The sequence below is a fragment of the Ambystoma mexicanum genome, chromosome 5p (assembly GCF_040938575.1).
Source record: "Ambystoma mexicanum isolate Mex_15411 chromosome 5p, UKY_AmexF1_1, whole genome shotgun sequence".
Taxonomy (NCBI): Eukaryota; Metazoa; Chordata; class Amphibia; order Caudata; family Ambystomatidae; genus Ambystoma; species Ambystoma mexicanum.
Window position 1 is genome coordinate 891,696,833 of NC_090930.1, and position 15,630 is coordinate 891,712,462.

Genomic DNA, 15,630 nt, shown 5'->3' on the forward strand with positions numbered 1-15,630 from the left:
ATAGGTAGGCGAAAGGGGGGGGAGATGAAGAGGCGGGGGAAATAGAGCTCAGTGGAGTGATCAGTGATTAACAAGATGTTCCTTGAATGGTAGGGTCTTCAGGTCCTTCTTGAAGCATAGGATGAAGGGAGCCACTTTCTTACTATCCACCCTGTTCCAGGGACTGTTTGTACAGTGAGAAAATTGCTGTTTTCTAGTTTCTTCCTTCTTTCAGTTCTTTGTTTCCAGTCTGGTGATGTCATTGCTTCTGGTGTGAGATGTGTTTTGAAGGTGACATCCTTGTAGGTGATGCTGGTTGTTTTAAATGTGATTTGTGCTTGAAGGAGTAGCCAGTGCATGTGTAGTCCACACAATGAAGGGTCATTCATGCGTCAGCAATTCATGTGTACTGAAAGGCTTTTTTTTTTAATGTTTCCAAAGTTCACAAATGTTATGTAATGTTATTGGATTATATACCACACTCTGGCCAATTGCATGGTCTCTTTTCTCTCTGGCAAATGTGACGAAGTCTAATGTTTTGGATTGGGTTGTTGCAATAAGTAACACCCCACCCCCACAACCCCTGCTCCATGGCTTTTTGCCCAGATGACGTTTATGAAGGATACAATAGGCTTCCCAGTCTATCACCAGCAAGGTTCCCAACTACATATGTATGGCTCCCAGGGTCAAAACTCCTTATTCTAAAGAGCCTTTCTTCTTTCCACATCCTAAGAATTCTACCCTGAAACCCTATGCATGGGTGTTGTAATGTTACCTCATTCGGTATCCGTTGCACGCATTTGGAACTCTGCTTACAGGACTCCATGGTGCCAGCTTTCCTAGAGAAATACAAGACCATGATATCCCCGTAGTCCAGGGTTTAGAATCCTCAAAATCAAAGACACTGGCACCTGAAAACTGTGCTTCTCCTGTTGATGTGGGAAATTGTGCAATTAGGAGAAACTGGTGAGGAATGGTTCTATGAGAAGGACCAGGGTTAGTTGACAAGTGAGGGAGTCAGGAGTTGGAGTGCACTGGAGAGCAATAGTGCATTACAGTGCTGCTAGGAGGAAGAAAGAATGAAGTATAACATGCTGAACCTGCAAGGAGGAGGGGAGAGTGATGAGAACAATGGGTTACACAAAGGAGGTGTGCTAGAGGAGAAAAGACTTAGAGAAAAGGAGGAGGCGTAGGGGGAAATAAAAAAAGTACATACCAACAGTGGAGTAAAGAAGAGTGGGATGATCACAACGGAGAACAGGAGAGGCGGAGGATGAGGAAAGGAGGAGTGTTGGAGAAGACTCGGTAGACAGGACACCGGAACAAGTTGGGGGACTGGAGGGAGAAAAGCAAGCTGGGAAATGAGGTCAAAGGAAACAAGAAGAACAATCAAATTAAAGTGTAAACAGGACGGAGGTGGAAAAGCCGCAATAGGGGGAGCATGAAAGTGTAAAGATTGAGTAAGTGGAAAATGCCCCAAAGGGGTGAATGAAGAGAATAAGCCTAAAGTACGGGATGTATATCAATTAAGACCCTCCACGGGAAGCAGGGACGTCTTTATGGGAGGTCAAAGGGGGCACTTGCCCCGGGCCCCCACCTTGGAAGTGGGCCCCACAAGGCTGCCTGAGCTAAAGAAGGCAGGTTCCATTCTTCACCAAACATGAACGGCACACACCAGGATATGTTATGGCATGCTGCTGAGGCTAAACCTATTCCCTGCTCGTTGTTGACACATTTGTATCGCTGGTAGGCACCATATCAAGCTATGCGTATGTTTATTGATCGAGATGAGGTGAGTGCGACCAGTTATTTGGATCTTTTAATACCTTTGGTTTGGTGGAGGTGGGGCCCCCAAAGTTGTCTGTGCCCCAGGCCTGAGATGTGTTTAAGATGACCATGAGGGGAAGGGCAGATAATGGCAAAACCAAGAGGTCAGAGGAGGAAGAGGACAGACGTACCCTAAAAGAAAAAAAGAAAGAGAGGAAAAAAAAAACACCTTGCTTAAAAAGTACTGCAAGGGATTGGGAAAAAGGCGTGAGGCGAAAAGTGTGCAAAGCAGAAGCAAAGAAGAAGACTGATAGTCAAAGGGTGAATAAAGAGAACGTAGTGGACAATAGGAAAGATTAGAAAATCTCAGTTTATGACATGACGAGGCATTGGGGAGGCCAGGGAGAGTGTAGTAAAGGAGAGTGGGAATCGGAAAACCCCAGCAGGAAGAAGCATTTGTGCTGACAGAGCCTGCCAGAGAGGACTGGCTGGGTGGTCAGAAGAGAAAAGGCCTAGACTGTCCTAAAATGGGTTGAGTCCGGAATTCCCTTGGCATCAAAAGTGGCAGGCATCAAGTCAGATGCCTGATATCCAGGATGAGAAGCAGACATAAGTTATCCAAAGCACACACAATCCAAGAAAGATGTGTGGGACACTTAAAACCCCAAAGACTATCCATTACTCTTTTGATCAACTCCAAAGAAAGGCAAACTCTGGAAGAGAGGGGGAAGGACTGATGGATTACAGTCTTACAAAAAAGCTTGCCATGTTCTCCAGTTGTTAAAACTACCCCAATGCGGATTTAGTTTGCGGGCAAAGAGGGAAAATGCAAGATATCTTTGCTGGTGTGTTGATACTTGCAGTTTGAAACCTGGCTACTGTTTGTGGGTCTTTCTTTGGGTGGTTCATGTTGGGAACACTTGAGGTATCCATGTTCAGAGGGTAAACCCATATGCCTGTAGTGTGAGGGTGAAGTGGTTGGGACTGTGATCTAAAAGTTGCTTTGAGCAGTGTAGAATGTTAATGTTTGATGGATCTATTGTTCATTTGATATAAGTGGATGGCTTAGTTGGTATGCATATATAGTGTTGGAACCCATTACTTGAACATGTTGCAGCAGGGAGCAGACTTTGGAGATCATGTTAGGCCTTCAAAGCGTCTATCTGGTTTGATCGTGCCATCATCCTGGTAGTAATGCAATTCAGGAAGGGTAATTGTGGGAAGTCTAGAGGCACAGCAGAATGGGCTGGTGTACCTAGCAGTGGACAGCTTGCAGTGCCAGTTTCTAAATAATATTGTGGAAGTACAGGGAAGATGTTTGAGCATGCAGAAGAAATGGATACTGAGTCAAGAATGGAGGGAAATCGCTCCATGGCAATGTCTCTGTAGGGACACTCGGGATCAGAATTGGAGTTGGACATCCGGAAGCAAAATCATAGCTGAGAAAAATTACAGTGTGGTGATAGAGAGTCAAAATTTAAATTACAGATGGGTCAAATCTGAGCAGGCAGACTCAAAGTGGGATCTCTAGAATCAAACTGCAGGTGAATACAGAGGCAAAAAATCAGTGGGACCCTTACCAGACAAGGATACTTGTAAAAATAGAATAAGGTAGAAAGTAGAATGGTTTATTTATTGAAATTAAATTACAGTGTACTGTGTTGTGGGCAGGTTTAGCTGTGCAATATGCCCTGCTCGGGGCTTATTTTGAATTGACAAACAGAAGCCTCATCTGTGTCTCCTTAGAATCAATGTGCACCTTTCAATTGGGCCAGTATCTGTCTTTAATACAGGCAGGCTAATTCAAACCCTGCACCTTGTAAAGCAATCTCTTCCAGACTTCCTTCTGCCTCAGTGTTTTATTTGATAAACATTGCAAGTATTAACGATTATACCAATGGCTCACCTTCTGTGAATGGCATCATTTGGAATGAAAAATAATCAAAACATAGAATTCATCAAATGAATGTCCCACCTTGAGTTTTCTAGTTTCTTTGCTGGGCTGGAAGATCAAAATCATTACAAATGGTCCATTTACAAGGGAGCTATTTTCAAATATTGTTCAACTCCCAGACATCCCAAGAAGCCTGCAAGGCAACCTATAATTAAATGTGTGCAAAGGATCATTCTCCTGGGGAGTTTGCTCAAGACCTCAAGCGTGCATTTGCCCAGATTTCCTGACATGTCAATACTGTAAGGAAAGCATTGTATCACAAGTATGACACTGACACAAGAGTTACAAGTTTCAAAACCTTTATCAAATTATTGGGGTTTGGAAAAGCTCCTACTTTGCCCTACGGCTATGATGGGAGTAGTCTCTACCATCAAATAATAAACAAAACACCGTCCTGGTCAGCCTATGGCAAATCAAAATGACCTATACTAAAAAACCTAATGCCTGACCTATCTCTTATTCAAAAAGTGTGTAAAGGGGAATGTGTATGCAAAGGAAAATCAGTGTTATAGGATCGAGATGGCTGAGTCAGCTGTCCTCCCCACGTTGGACAACACAGAGTAAGGCTGCCCCTGTAGACAGGATGACACACGCTAGCTCAGGTTATCAAAAAAGGCAGTTCAAAACGTGGGTCGAGGCCCGCTTGGCCTTCCACGTTCAAGTCACTTGAATTCACCCAAAAGTTCTTTCACAGTTCAAATAAATTCACGTAGGTCTCCCTCTGTTGGGCTTGGACCTCTCAAGGCATCAATAGTTCACGTAGGTCTCCCTCAGTTGGGCTCGGACCTCTCAAGGGATCAATAGTTCACGTAGGTCTCCCTCAGTTGGGCTCGGACCTCTCAAGGAATCAATAGTTCACGCAGGTCTCCCTCAGCCAGGATCGGACCTCGTAATCATGGCACTTGTAGGGGTTCCGTTCCCCACCCTTATTTCATGTTCTAGGTCTCCCACAGTTGGGCTCGGACCTATCACTGATGTCGAAGACTTTCGAATGTGCGTGACTTTTCCACAAACATCTGCAAGACCACTTTGACTTTCAATTCAGCTCTTCTTTGTAGTATTTTCTGCAGTGTCCCTTGGTCTGGGTAGTCCCACAACACAATTGGTAAAGTTCAAAGAAGTCTTTCCCTTAAAACAATCACCTTTTAACTTCCCCTTTCGGTGGGGTTAATCATGACTGTTGCATATTTCAAAGTTTGTTCGATTTGTTGCTTTATAACAAACAGGTGATCCTCCCACAATGGTCCACCCCCAGGGTCTAGACCCAAAGGCGATGGCCATGCCCTGGCTACCTGAGAGAGAGATCCCGGGGCACTAGCAAGTGAGGCATCCTTTGGTTTCTCACAATACTGAAGGTCAAGATTTAAAACTACATTCTTCCATGCCCAACCAAAATATGTAGTGACTCAGTTAGCTTTTGATTTTGATGAGTCAATCAGTCTGGAGTGGATCATGATACAGGCTACAACCAACTATGAAGTAAAGAACCCAACAAATTCCAAAAACAAAGAAAAGAACCCCAAACAAATGTCTGCTCCAGCGGCCAGTAATGTAGCCGAGTTGAAGAGTACTCCTGAGTGAGACTTGGATCTTGGATACAGGGGGGGGCAAAGACTTATTCCTCTGTTGTTAAGAATCCGAACAGACTGAAAAGACCCTCTGTTCAGGGCCAGTCCACTAGTCCATCAGGCGTACAAAATACTGATTGTACAAAACCAGAGACCTGCATTAGTCTGCAGTATTTGGGCTCAAGGCCTATCCTGGGCTACGAGAATGTTCCTCCTGCTGAGAGAAATGCTCAGAACCCAGGATTATCATCCCAGGGAAATCCAAGTCAGACTTTTCCCAGGGAGAGAAGCCAATCACCACCTCCTAGTAGTAATTTCCAAGAAAACGATTCCCCTCCTAGGTTCCAGGATAACAGATCCCAGTACTGGGGCAAGTGGAAATCCAACAATGTATACCACAGTCATTTTCTGAACTATCAGATCTACTGCCGTAGAAGAGACAGTTACCCTTCCAGGGAAGTACAGCAATATGACCAGAGACCACCCCGTGGTCTGGTGAGTGAGGAATGATTGTCACAAATGTAGCCACAAGTTAAACAAATGACTGAGAGCATTGCCCAATTCATGAGATCCCAACAGAGGAAAATCCTGAATCTAATGGATTGTGTCCTCCCACAGATTCCTCATCTTAGATATCGATTCCTGCTTTAGCAGATCTCTGAAAACTTTTTCAACAGCAGATGGTGCCATGCAACTTCGGAATCGAGGTCCCTCAATGCACTTCATTCCCACGTCCAGATGTGACGTTGATGGTGATATAAATAGCTCGCACTGCGCCCTTTGCCTCAGTTCCATTTTTCAACGACACCCTCAGAACATTTTGACTCCCCTGACATTTTTCATCGACACGCATCGAAAAAATTGCTTGACTTTTCCTGTCTACCCCGAAACCAACAGGTTTCAAAATATGAGAGGACTGTGAAATCGAAGATGTAGATCATAGATCCTCACAGCATTTGCCTGTGGTGCCTTGGCACAGACCATCATGTTTTTTTTCGAGTGCAGCTCCTGTCAATTGATAACTCCTAAGGCTTTGAAAGTGAGGAAATCGATGCTCGTGCTAGGTCCCTGTGCTTCAAAATCTCCCAGTACTATACGTGTTGTAGTTCCGCAGGTGGGAAATTCACCTAGAGACCTAAGAAGTCATCCAATAACACTCCAAAAAGATTTGTCTGGAAGAGCTTCACATCACTCCTCTTCATCCTCAAAAAAGAAACCACTCTTCTTCGACAGATTCCTTACCCGACAGGTGGCAGGTACGTTTCCACTCAGAATCTGCTTCTGCAGAGAAATGTGAATAGTTTAGGATGAAAATGTTGGATTTTTTTCTCAAATGCAGCACCTCCTGCTCCTTTGAAAGAAACTGTTAAATAATCCGGTCCCCCTGCGCCTTCCAAAACGGACAGGGACTCCAAGAAGTGCTCGACCTGATCGCCGAAGAGCTGGAGTTGAAAGGCTTCAGATAAAGCTACCTGCGCAGCATCAACTTCGTCAGCCACCGGAGCTTCATTGGTGCCCAAACCCGCATCAACCTCCTCCTTGAAGAAGGCTTCGATGACAAAGGAACCTTTGATGTTGACTTCAACGTTGATGGATGCACCTCTATTGCGTGAAGATGTTTTAGATTCTTTTAGATCCATTCATGAGGATGATGATGATGCTCCCTTTGGTTTTAAACGCGATAGAGCATCGAAAGTTCCCAAAGAATTAATCTCGGATGAGACTTGAATAGAAGAAAGTATTTCAAACCTTCGGCATGCCAGTGGACTCGACACCTCCCCGAGGTTGAGTTTGAGCAACCCGGTGTCCATTCCTATCCAAAGTCTGAATAAAGAAAGGTGATTAATAATGTTATTGATTGCCTAGGGTGGGGTCACCCTTCGAAGGATATCAATCAATATGATCTGACTGATATTCTAGACAAGGGCCATCCAAAGGAATCTGTCTTACCTTTTCTCGCAGCCCTCATGGATCCCCTAATGGAGTTGTGGAGAAAGCTGGGATCTGCATCCATAGCCCACAATGACCAAATTAATAAATATTGGCCATCCACAGTGCATCCAGACTTTTGTCAATGCATCCTACTACAGAAAGTCTTGTGGTTCATGCAGCCACTTTGACATCAAAGACCTCCGCTTACCCTTCCATACTACCGGATAGGGATGATAAAAAAATATGATGCCCTAGCAAAAAAGATATTTTCAGTGGCAAGTATGACACTGAAGGCAATAAATGAAATCAGTAGAGGCAGCAGAAAACATCCCTGAGGGGGAGATGACGGATGGTTTATGTAAACAGATTAATGGTGGTAAAGAAGCTCCAATCAAGTGTGGATGCAGAGGACTTTGTTGGAAGGTCTATGTGTTCCAATGCAGAGGCTAGGCAGTTTGCATGGCTACGGAAGCAAGGTGTTTTGTGTCTGATGTTGAGACCAGGTTGCTAGACATGCTGTTTGATGGATCAAATCTATTTGGTCCCAATGCGGATGATAGCTTGGAAAAACGACAAGCTTCCAAAGCCACAGCTGAATCCTTTGGGGCCGCAAATCATCAACAACAGCAGCAAGCGCTCCCACAGAGTTGGAAAGGAATACCCCTTTGTTATTTTTCCTCCCTCAAAGAGGTAGAGGTCAGGCCACCCAAAGGCAGAAGCAAAGGAGATTATCCCTCATAGCTCAAGGCCGGAGTGAATAAAATGCCCAAGCATCTGTTTGATCCCTGCTCTGCCCCCCGTTGCACATGCAGTCCAAAAACCACTTCATGCTTTTTCCATCAAACTCAAGTGGGTGGAAGGTTGACCCTGCATTTAGAAGAATGGTATACTATTACTTCAGATGCATAGGTACTACAAATAGTATGACAGGGCTACTGCCTTCCTTTCCTAAAAAGGTCTCCAGATTTTCCCCCGAGTCTACATCCTTGTTGGACTCCAGATCCGCTTCTTGAGCACGAGACACTCTCCCTGCTGGAGAAAGGTGAAATAGAAAATGTGCTTATAGCGTAGCTGAACCAGGGCTAGTATTCTCTTTGCTTCCTTTTACCCAGAATGGATGGGGGACTGTGACCAATCTTGGACCTGAGGTGCTTGAACAAGTTCCTCTGGAAGGACACATTGAAGATGGTCCCTCTTTTGCAGACCCTTCAGGCTTTTCAACTCCAGGACTGGTTGGTGCCACTCAACCTTCAGGACACTTACTTTCATGTACCTATCCATCCCAAGCACACAAAGTACCTGAGATTCGACATTGGCAATATTCACTATCAGTTTTGAAAACTACCTGTTCGAACTCACCTCTGCCCGAGTGTCACCAGGTTAATCACAGTAGAGGGAGCAGGACTAAGGGGAGGGGTGATTTCACATCTTCCCTTACCTATGCAATTGGCAGATCGCAGCATGTTACCCAGGACAGGTTCTGGAACATCTCAGCTGAACCTGCCACTTCTTACCCAAGAAGTCTCAGGTGCCTCCTTCTCAAATGCCCCAGTTCATATGAGTGATCCTGTACTCATTCTTAGGGAAGGCTTTTCCTCCCGGGTTAAGGGCTCCACATATCCTTCAGATGGTCATGATATTAAAGACTGTCCAATATCTGACGTTCTACTTTCTAAAGTTGCTGGGTATCATGCATTTTCCTGGTGTCGGAGGCTGGTCTAAGAATGAGGTCACTTTGGATTCTCAGGTCTCAATGGTCACATTTCTCAGGCAAGAGGACAAATCTGGCTCAAGTGCCATGCAGGGTAGCACAGGACCTTCAGTGGTGGACCAGCAAAGAGAACTAGATGGTCGGGGAAACGTTTTGGTAGCAATGGCTGGAAATTACTGCAGTCACAAACACCTCCCTCAGCGGCTGGGGTGTTCATCTGAACAATCTGACTGATTGGACTATGGTCTGCAGCTGAAACAAGACTACACATAAACCGGTTAGAGATGATGGCGATCAGACTAGTGGTGATGACTTTGGCTTTTTTGCCTTCCATCTGGGGGAAGAAATGGCTTGATAATAGACAGCACAATGGCCATGCATTACCTCAACAACAGAGGAGGTGTAGGGTCACTGTCAATGTGCAAGGAGACAATGCAGTTCACTTGGCTGGAAGAGAGACTACAACGGCGGACGCTCTGAGCAGGGAGAACTCATTTTTCCATGAATGGGAGCTATCTCAGGAAGTCCTTTAATTTCTGGGGCACACCCCTGGTGGATCTGTTTGCATCCAGTTCCAACAGGATGTTCAATCTGTTCTGCTCCAGGGAATGTCCCCAGAGACGAGTATTGGGGACACGTTCATGGTGGATTGGAATTTGCCACTGCTATACGCATTCCCATCAGTCGCCGTCATCTCTCAAGTTCTTATGAGGTTGAGGAAGTTCGGAAAACCATGATCCTAATCGGTCCAGGTTGGGCCAGGAAGACATGGTACCCGGACCTTCTGGAAATGTCCATCTGCCCTCTAATTAGTCGTATCCAGAGAGTGAACCTACTCTTGCAGCAGGGAGGCATACATCTCTACCCAGGTATCGGGACTCGGAACCTCCACGCCTGGTTTATGAAAGACTTACCTTCTGGGAGACGTTATTGGGGTGTCGCATTCGACCAAGAGACCAGCAATGAAAGCCCTATGCCGCTGCCTTTGGAAGATGTTTTACAGCTGGTTTTTGGGCTAAGGGTATAGATCCCTTCTCATGTATTACACCTATGGTAGGTTCTTTACTGCTTCACCTGGCCCAGCATGGTTTTCAGGTGGCTACTGCCAAAGGTTATTTGACTACACTTTCTATTTTCAAAAGCACGCCAGATCAAGGATTTTATTTCAAAATACCCTTTGTAATTCGGTTTCTGAAGGGATTAAAACACACCTTTCCACCAGTTCCTTGTCTAGTACCAGCGTGGGACATAAATCTAGTTCTGACCTTCCTAATGGTGGTTCACTTCAAGCCACTTCATTCCTGCCCTCTCAGACTTCTTACATGGAAGACAATATTTTTAGTGGCTATTACTTCCGCACACAGGAGTGGCTATTTCTTCCGCACACAGGCTAAGCAAGTTGCAAGCCCTATCGTGCAAACCACCATTTACAGTTTTGACGAAGGAGAAGGTAGTACTTAGGGTTCGCCCTCCTTCCTTCCAAGGTTGTTTCAGAATTCCATCTATCCTAAAAAATGATTTCACCTTCATGCTATCCTCCACTTCATCTCATCCTTCGAAGGAAGAAGGAAAGTTACATAGACTAGACCCAAGAGGGCTTCTAGTTTTTATATTGGCAGTACAAGCAATATCAAACCAAGAGGACCAGTTACTCATCGTTTACACCGGCCACAAACTCGGTACAGCTGTGACCAAACAAACATTATCGAGGTGGATTATTGTATGCATTTCAGAATGCTATACAGTGGCAGTGACGGAAGTCCCTGAAAGAATGAGAGCTTACTCTACATCGAGGAGTGACACTACATCAGCATTACAAAGCAGAATACCTATGCAGGACATCTGTCGGGCCGCAACTTGGTCGTCCCTTCATACATTTTCAAAGCACTACTGCTTGGACACCAGGTCAGTTCAGGACACCCGCTTTTTAGGAGCGGTCCTTCATAACATTTTAAGATAACACCCATGTGAGGTTGCTCTCCGGCCGCCTTCACAATCACTTATGGGAGTCTATTTAAGATGAGGAATCCGTGGGATGACACAATCCATTAAAAGAACAAATTACTTACCTCTGGTAATGTTCTTTCTTGTGGCTGTTCCTCCCACAGATTCCTCATCGCCCTCCCACACTACCCCTTTGACAAAGAGCAACCTCTCATTTCTTCTCTTTCAACATCTGCACTGTATCCATACTGTTTGCCCCAAGGCAGCTGAGCACAACAAAAAAGAAAATCATGGAACTGAGGCAACAGGGTGTGGTGTGAGATTTTTATATCGCCATTGACGTTGCATTTGGACGTGTGAAGAGTGTCGAGGGACCTCAAAGCCAAAGTCGGACAACACCCCCTGCTGTCGAATTTCTTTTCTGAGATCTGCTGAAGTAGTAATCAAAATCTAAGATGAGGAATCCGTGGGAGTAACATCCATCAGAAAGAAAACTACCAGGTGTAAGTAATTTTTTCTTCAAATGCTCACATAAACTTTGGCCAGAATGAGTCCACAGGTCAGGGTGTACAATGTGAATAGGAAATCATCCCAGTTCAATATATACAAGGAGAAGAGGAAAGAGGGCCGGTGACAGAAAAGATATGCCAAGCCTTAGAAGAAGCTTTTATTATCTCATGTTAAAATACCCCTACGTACGCAAAAAATTTGGAAAGATCAATGCAGAAACCCATTTTTTCCTTATAATAAAACCAGAAGAAAATCATTTTTATTGAAGAGACTGTGACAATTACATTTGAAAAAGGGGAGAACTCTGTAGAGAGAGAACCCAGCATTTCTTCCTTCACAAATGTAATGTTTCTTCCAAAAGAGCAGAGAATCAGAGTTGAAAGACGTATGGCAAAGAACCTGAATGAAAAAAAGAGTAGCAAATAAACCCCTAAAACAAGAGACCCAAGACAACATCAAACAATTTCAACAGAAATCCCAAAACATAAGAATGTTCCATCCTCTTCAGGTTTTTCTAGTGTGACCAATCCTCGGATGTCGTCCCTTCTCCCATAGGAGGAGCCTTTTCCCATGAGGCCAGGGGGTGAGGCCGCCACCCGATAGTTCCCCTGGGGGTGGTACTCAGTGGGAAGAACTCCTGGGGAGGGATCTGCCCTATGGGACTAGGGGCGACTATTTGAGGACAACGTGGTATAACACACCTAACCCTCCATTACCCCATCTCCCCATGCCCATGTCTCACACCGATAGTATTAACAGTAATGGGACTATGAAGAGTACAACTGACCCAAGGGAGATCAAGTGTAGAAGTACTGAGACGAAGAAGAACTCCATTGACTCCATTGAACATGCAGATTAAAAGTACTGAGATGAGGGTGTGCGGATTCATGAAGAGTACTCCTAGGAACCATAATGAACAGTCTAGTTGTTGCCAGCTACTCATTGGTCAATGTAGAGTAGAAAAGGATGAGAGTCTCATGAAGCAGTTGTCTAATCCTCCCTGGAGGAGCTGCAGGAAGGTGGAGGGAGCAGACCAGGACACCAAGAGGGGAGCTAGAAGGACCCGGGCCCATCCAGAGTGGAAGAACCAGAAGGTGAGCTGGCAGAGAGAAGCTCCCGGTGTTCCTCAAGCCTGGGAAGCTCATGAAGGGAAGACCGTGCCGCCCAGAGGAAGATTGAGGCTGCAGTGTTCCCGGGCAGACCAGAGCCCACTGCAAGACTCCCTAGAGGTAGCAGTCGGGCTGGCTGGTGGGAAACTAAGAAGGTGCAGTCAGCATCTTCATAGTCGCAGTACCTGGCATGCAAGTGAACCAAGTCTGTCCTGCAACAAGAGAACCTTAAGAGTCTGGAACCCACCAAACAGAAGCAACACAAGTCATCTTCCTTGTAGCAGTCCTTGAAAGAAAAAGGGCCCCAGATATCCAAAGGGAAAGAAGAGCGGTTTGGAACCCACCACAATGTGAGAACAACACGTCCTATTCCTTGTGGCGGTACTTGGGAGAAGAGGGCTCCAAATACCCGCATGCAAAGACCCCCTCATGCGAGTGGGTCTTTGACCCACTCCCATGAGAAGGAGGGAAACCAGACATCAATTTACTAAGGACCATACTTGGCAGGGGAAGTGTGAACCAGGTTGCCCAAAGTAGGAAGAGAGAGAAGCAGAGGTCTGGGACCTACAAGAGACTTTTTCTAAGGATCATACTTGGCAGGAAAGTTTTTACAATTGGGAAGGAAATCCCAGGGGAAGGGAATCATTCCCTGGGGCATTGTGAACGGTGTTGAGTCATAACATCCCTGAGAAAGGCCAGGGGAAGGGAGACATTCCCGCTGGCAAAGAGGACTTTGTGTTATGCCATACAAGCCCGGGAAAGCCCAGGGAAAGGGAGCCATTGCCCCTGATGAAGGGAACTTTTGTGTTTTGTTTTGGGAGAACCTTAGAAAGGTTAGGGTAAGAGAGTTATCCCCTAATGCAGTGGAACTTTATATAGTCAACTTGCTTTGCCTTGAGTGGAACTTTGCTTTGTTGACCTCTTGAGGGAAAGGATTGCCGTCTGCGAAAAGGGAGTCATTCTCTCAGGTGGAACTACCCATGGGGAATCTGGATGCGAACCTGCTGTTCAGAAGAAGGGAGTAATTCTTCTGTATCGCCAACCTTTTTGTGTTTGTTAGAGTCAGATTAGAGTGTACGGCGAAAAGTGAGGTTTTTGAACACAGGGCATTTTACCTTGTTGGTTTTGGACATTCTGACAGGACCCTTCGTATTTACGTTGAGGCAGGGAAACCCATCTTTGAGTTCGGGATAGGCAGGGTTTTCTTTTCCATTTAAACCAAAAATAAACCTTGATTTGTGAATCACGCCATAAGTGTGTTAGTCTCCTCATGCCACATCCTTACACTAGTCACCACAGTCCAAACAGTAGTGGTGAACTGGAACCCACAGAAAGAGAGCGGAATGGGTCCATGTCGAAAATGTTCATTTGAAAATGTATTTTCATTCCTTGTGTCCTTTACCTACGCACATGTACTTGGCCCCTGGGAAAATCCCTTTTAGGTGACTGCTCTAGTTCAAGCATATGAAATTGTAAATATCCACCAAATGCAGTCCGAATTATCAAATAACGAACGCTTTCTCTGGAAGCTGGAGATAAAATATTATTTTTTTTGTTTTACTCATATCCAATTTTAAGGACAGTGTGGCTTATTGGCTCTCATACAGGGTCTCATTCGACCTTGATATCTCAAAATATTTGAAGCTCGGAACCAAGGGGATAGGTCACTGTATTACCCTCAAGCCGCTCCTTGGAGTACTGCACAATTTGGTTAAAAAATAGATCCCAATAGTTGGGGTAACTGAAATAGAAATGGAAATGGGGTGAGTTAGACTCACTTACGTGCTGATAGTCCTGTCACCCCAGGGCACACCTATTTTACTGGGAAAGAAATTATTTTCTTTGGAGACTTTCACCTCTGATTGTGTAAACAAGATCCCATGGACCCAGACTCGCTGCCCGATCAAACTAAAGTGCCAATTATGTTGGACTGAATGGCACCTGTTGTTTGATTGAAAAACATCCTGACTGAGTGGAGATTCTTTTGCTGAACACAGAAATTCCAGATATCGCAATCATCGCTTTGAAAGAACAGGGGGATAGTGAACAGACATCTACAGAATGTTTGAGAATAAATCTTCCTCCAATTTACTTGTGGTTCTTCCCTTTGGAGGGCAATACCCTGAAATGTTCTTCGCTGCAGACCTCTGCGGATGATGAAGAGCAACTGGAGGATAATTCAGGCGACAAAATCAGCAGTTTAACTCCACTACAAAGGAAAGGAAACATATATTTTCTTTCCTATGCAACTTAATGAAGGTTCTCTCCATATTTTAACTCAAGAATGAAACTTCATCAGCGAAAGCGTACTAAGGAAATTCCAGTAGGATAAGACAATTCCCACATTTAATCTAATAGATAAATGGGAACTTGGACTTCATGCAATAGATCCAAAACATTGATTAATGGCAGGTAAATGCCAGAAATCAAAATAGGAAACAAAAAAGTAAATCATAATTCGAATGGATTGTGTCCTCCAACGTATTCCTCATCTTTGACATGTAGTGTCCAGCTTCGGCTGCTTCTGATTTTTTTTTTTCTCAGCAGAGGCCGCCCTGCGTCGATGGGGTCGAGTCGATGTCCCTAGAAGGCCTCAATCGGGTGACGTCATTGGATGTTATAAGTAGCAGGCACGGCAGCTGCTGCATCAGTTCAATTTTTCAAAACGTGTTTGCTTCATGAAACTCGGCACGCCTCGTACTTCTAAAGTATTTTCTGTTAAAATGTTTGTTATGTCTTTGTCTTCTACACGGACAACTCCTCGATCTGGATTGAAGAAATTCCGGGACTACGGCTCCAAGATGTCTATCACGGACCCGCATCCAGTCTGCCTGTGGTGCCTCAGCGAGGGCCATGACACGTATACCCGCTCCAAGTGTCAGTCTATGACCGGGAAGGCCTTGAGGGAAAGAAAGGGGGGAAGCTCAAGGTAAGCAAGGTGTCCAAGCCAGATGAGTCCCGACCTGCTGGGTCTTCGACCGATGAGACGAGAGGCAACTCTCCTCGGAGGAAGAATGCCAAGCGCTCAAGGTCCAGGAGTAGTTCTCGCCACTCCTCTTCGTTGAAGCGTTCAAGGAGAAGGCACCGCCAGTCACCTTCCTTGTTGTCTTCCTCAGGCGGCACCCTCGAGAGGGTGAGATGCCCGTCCAAGAAATC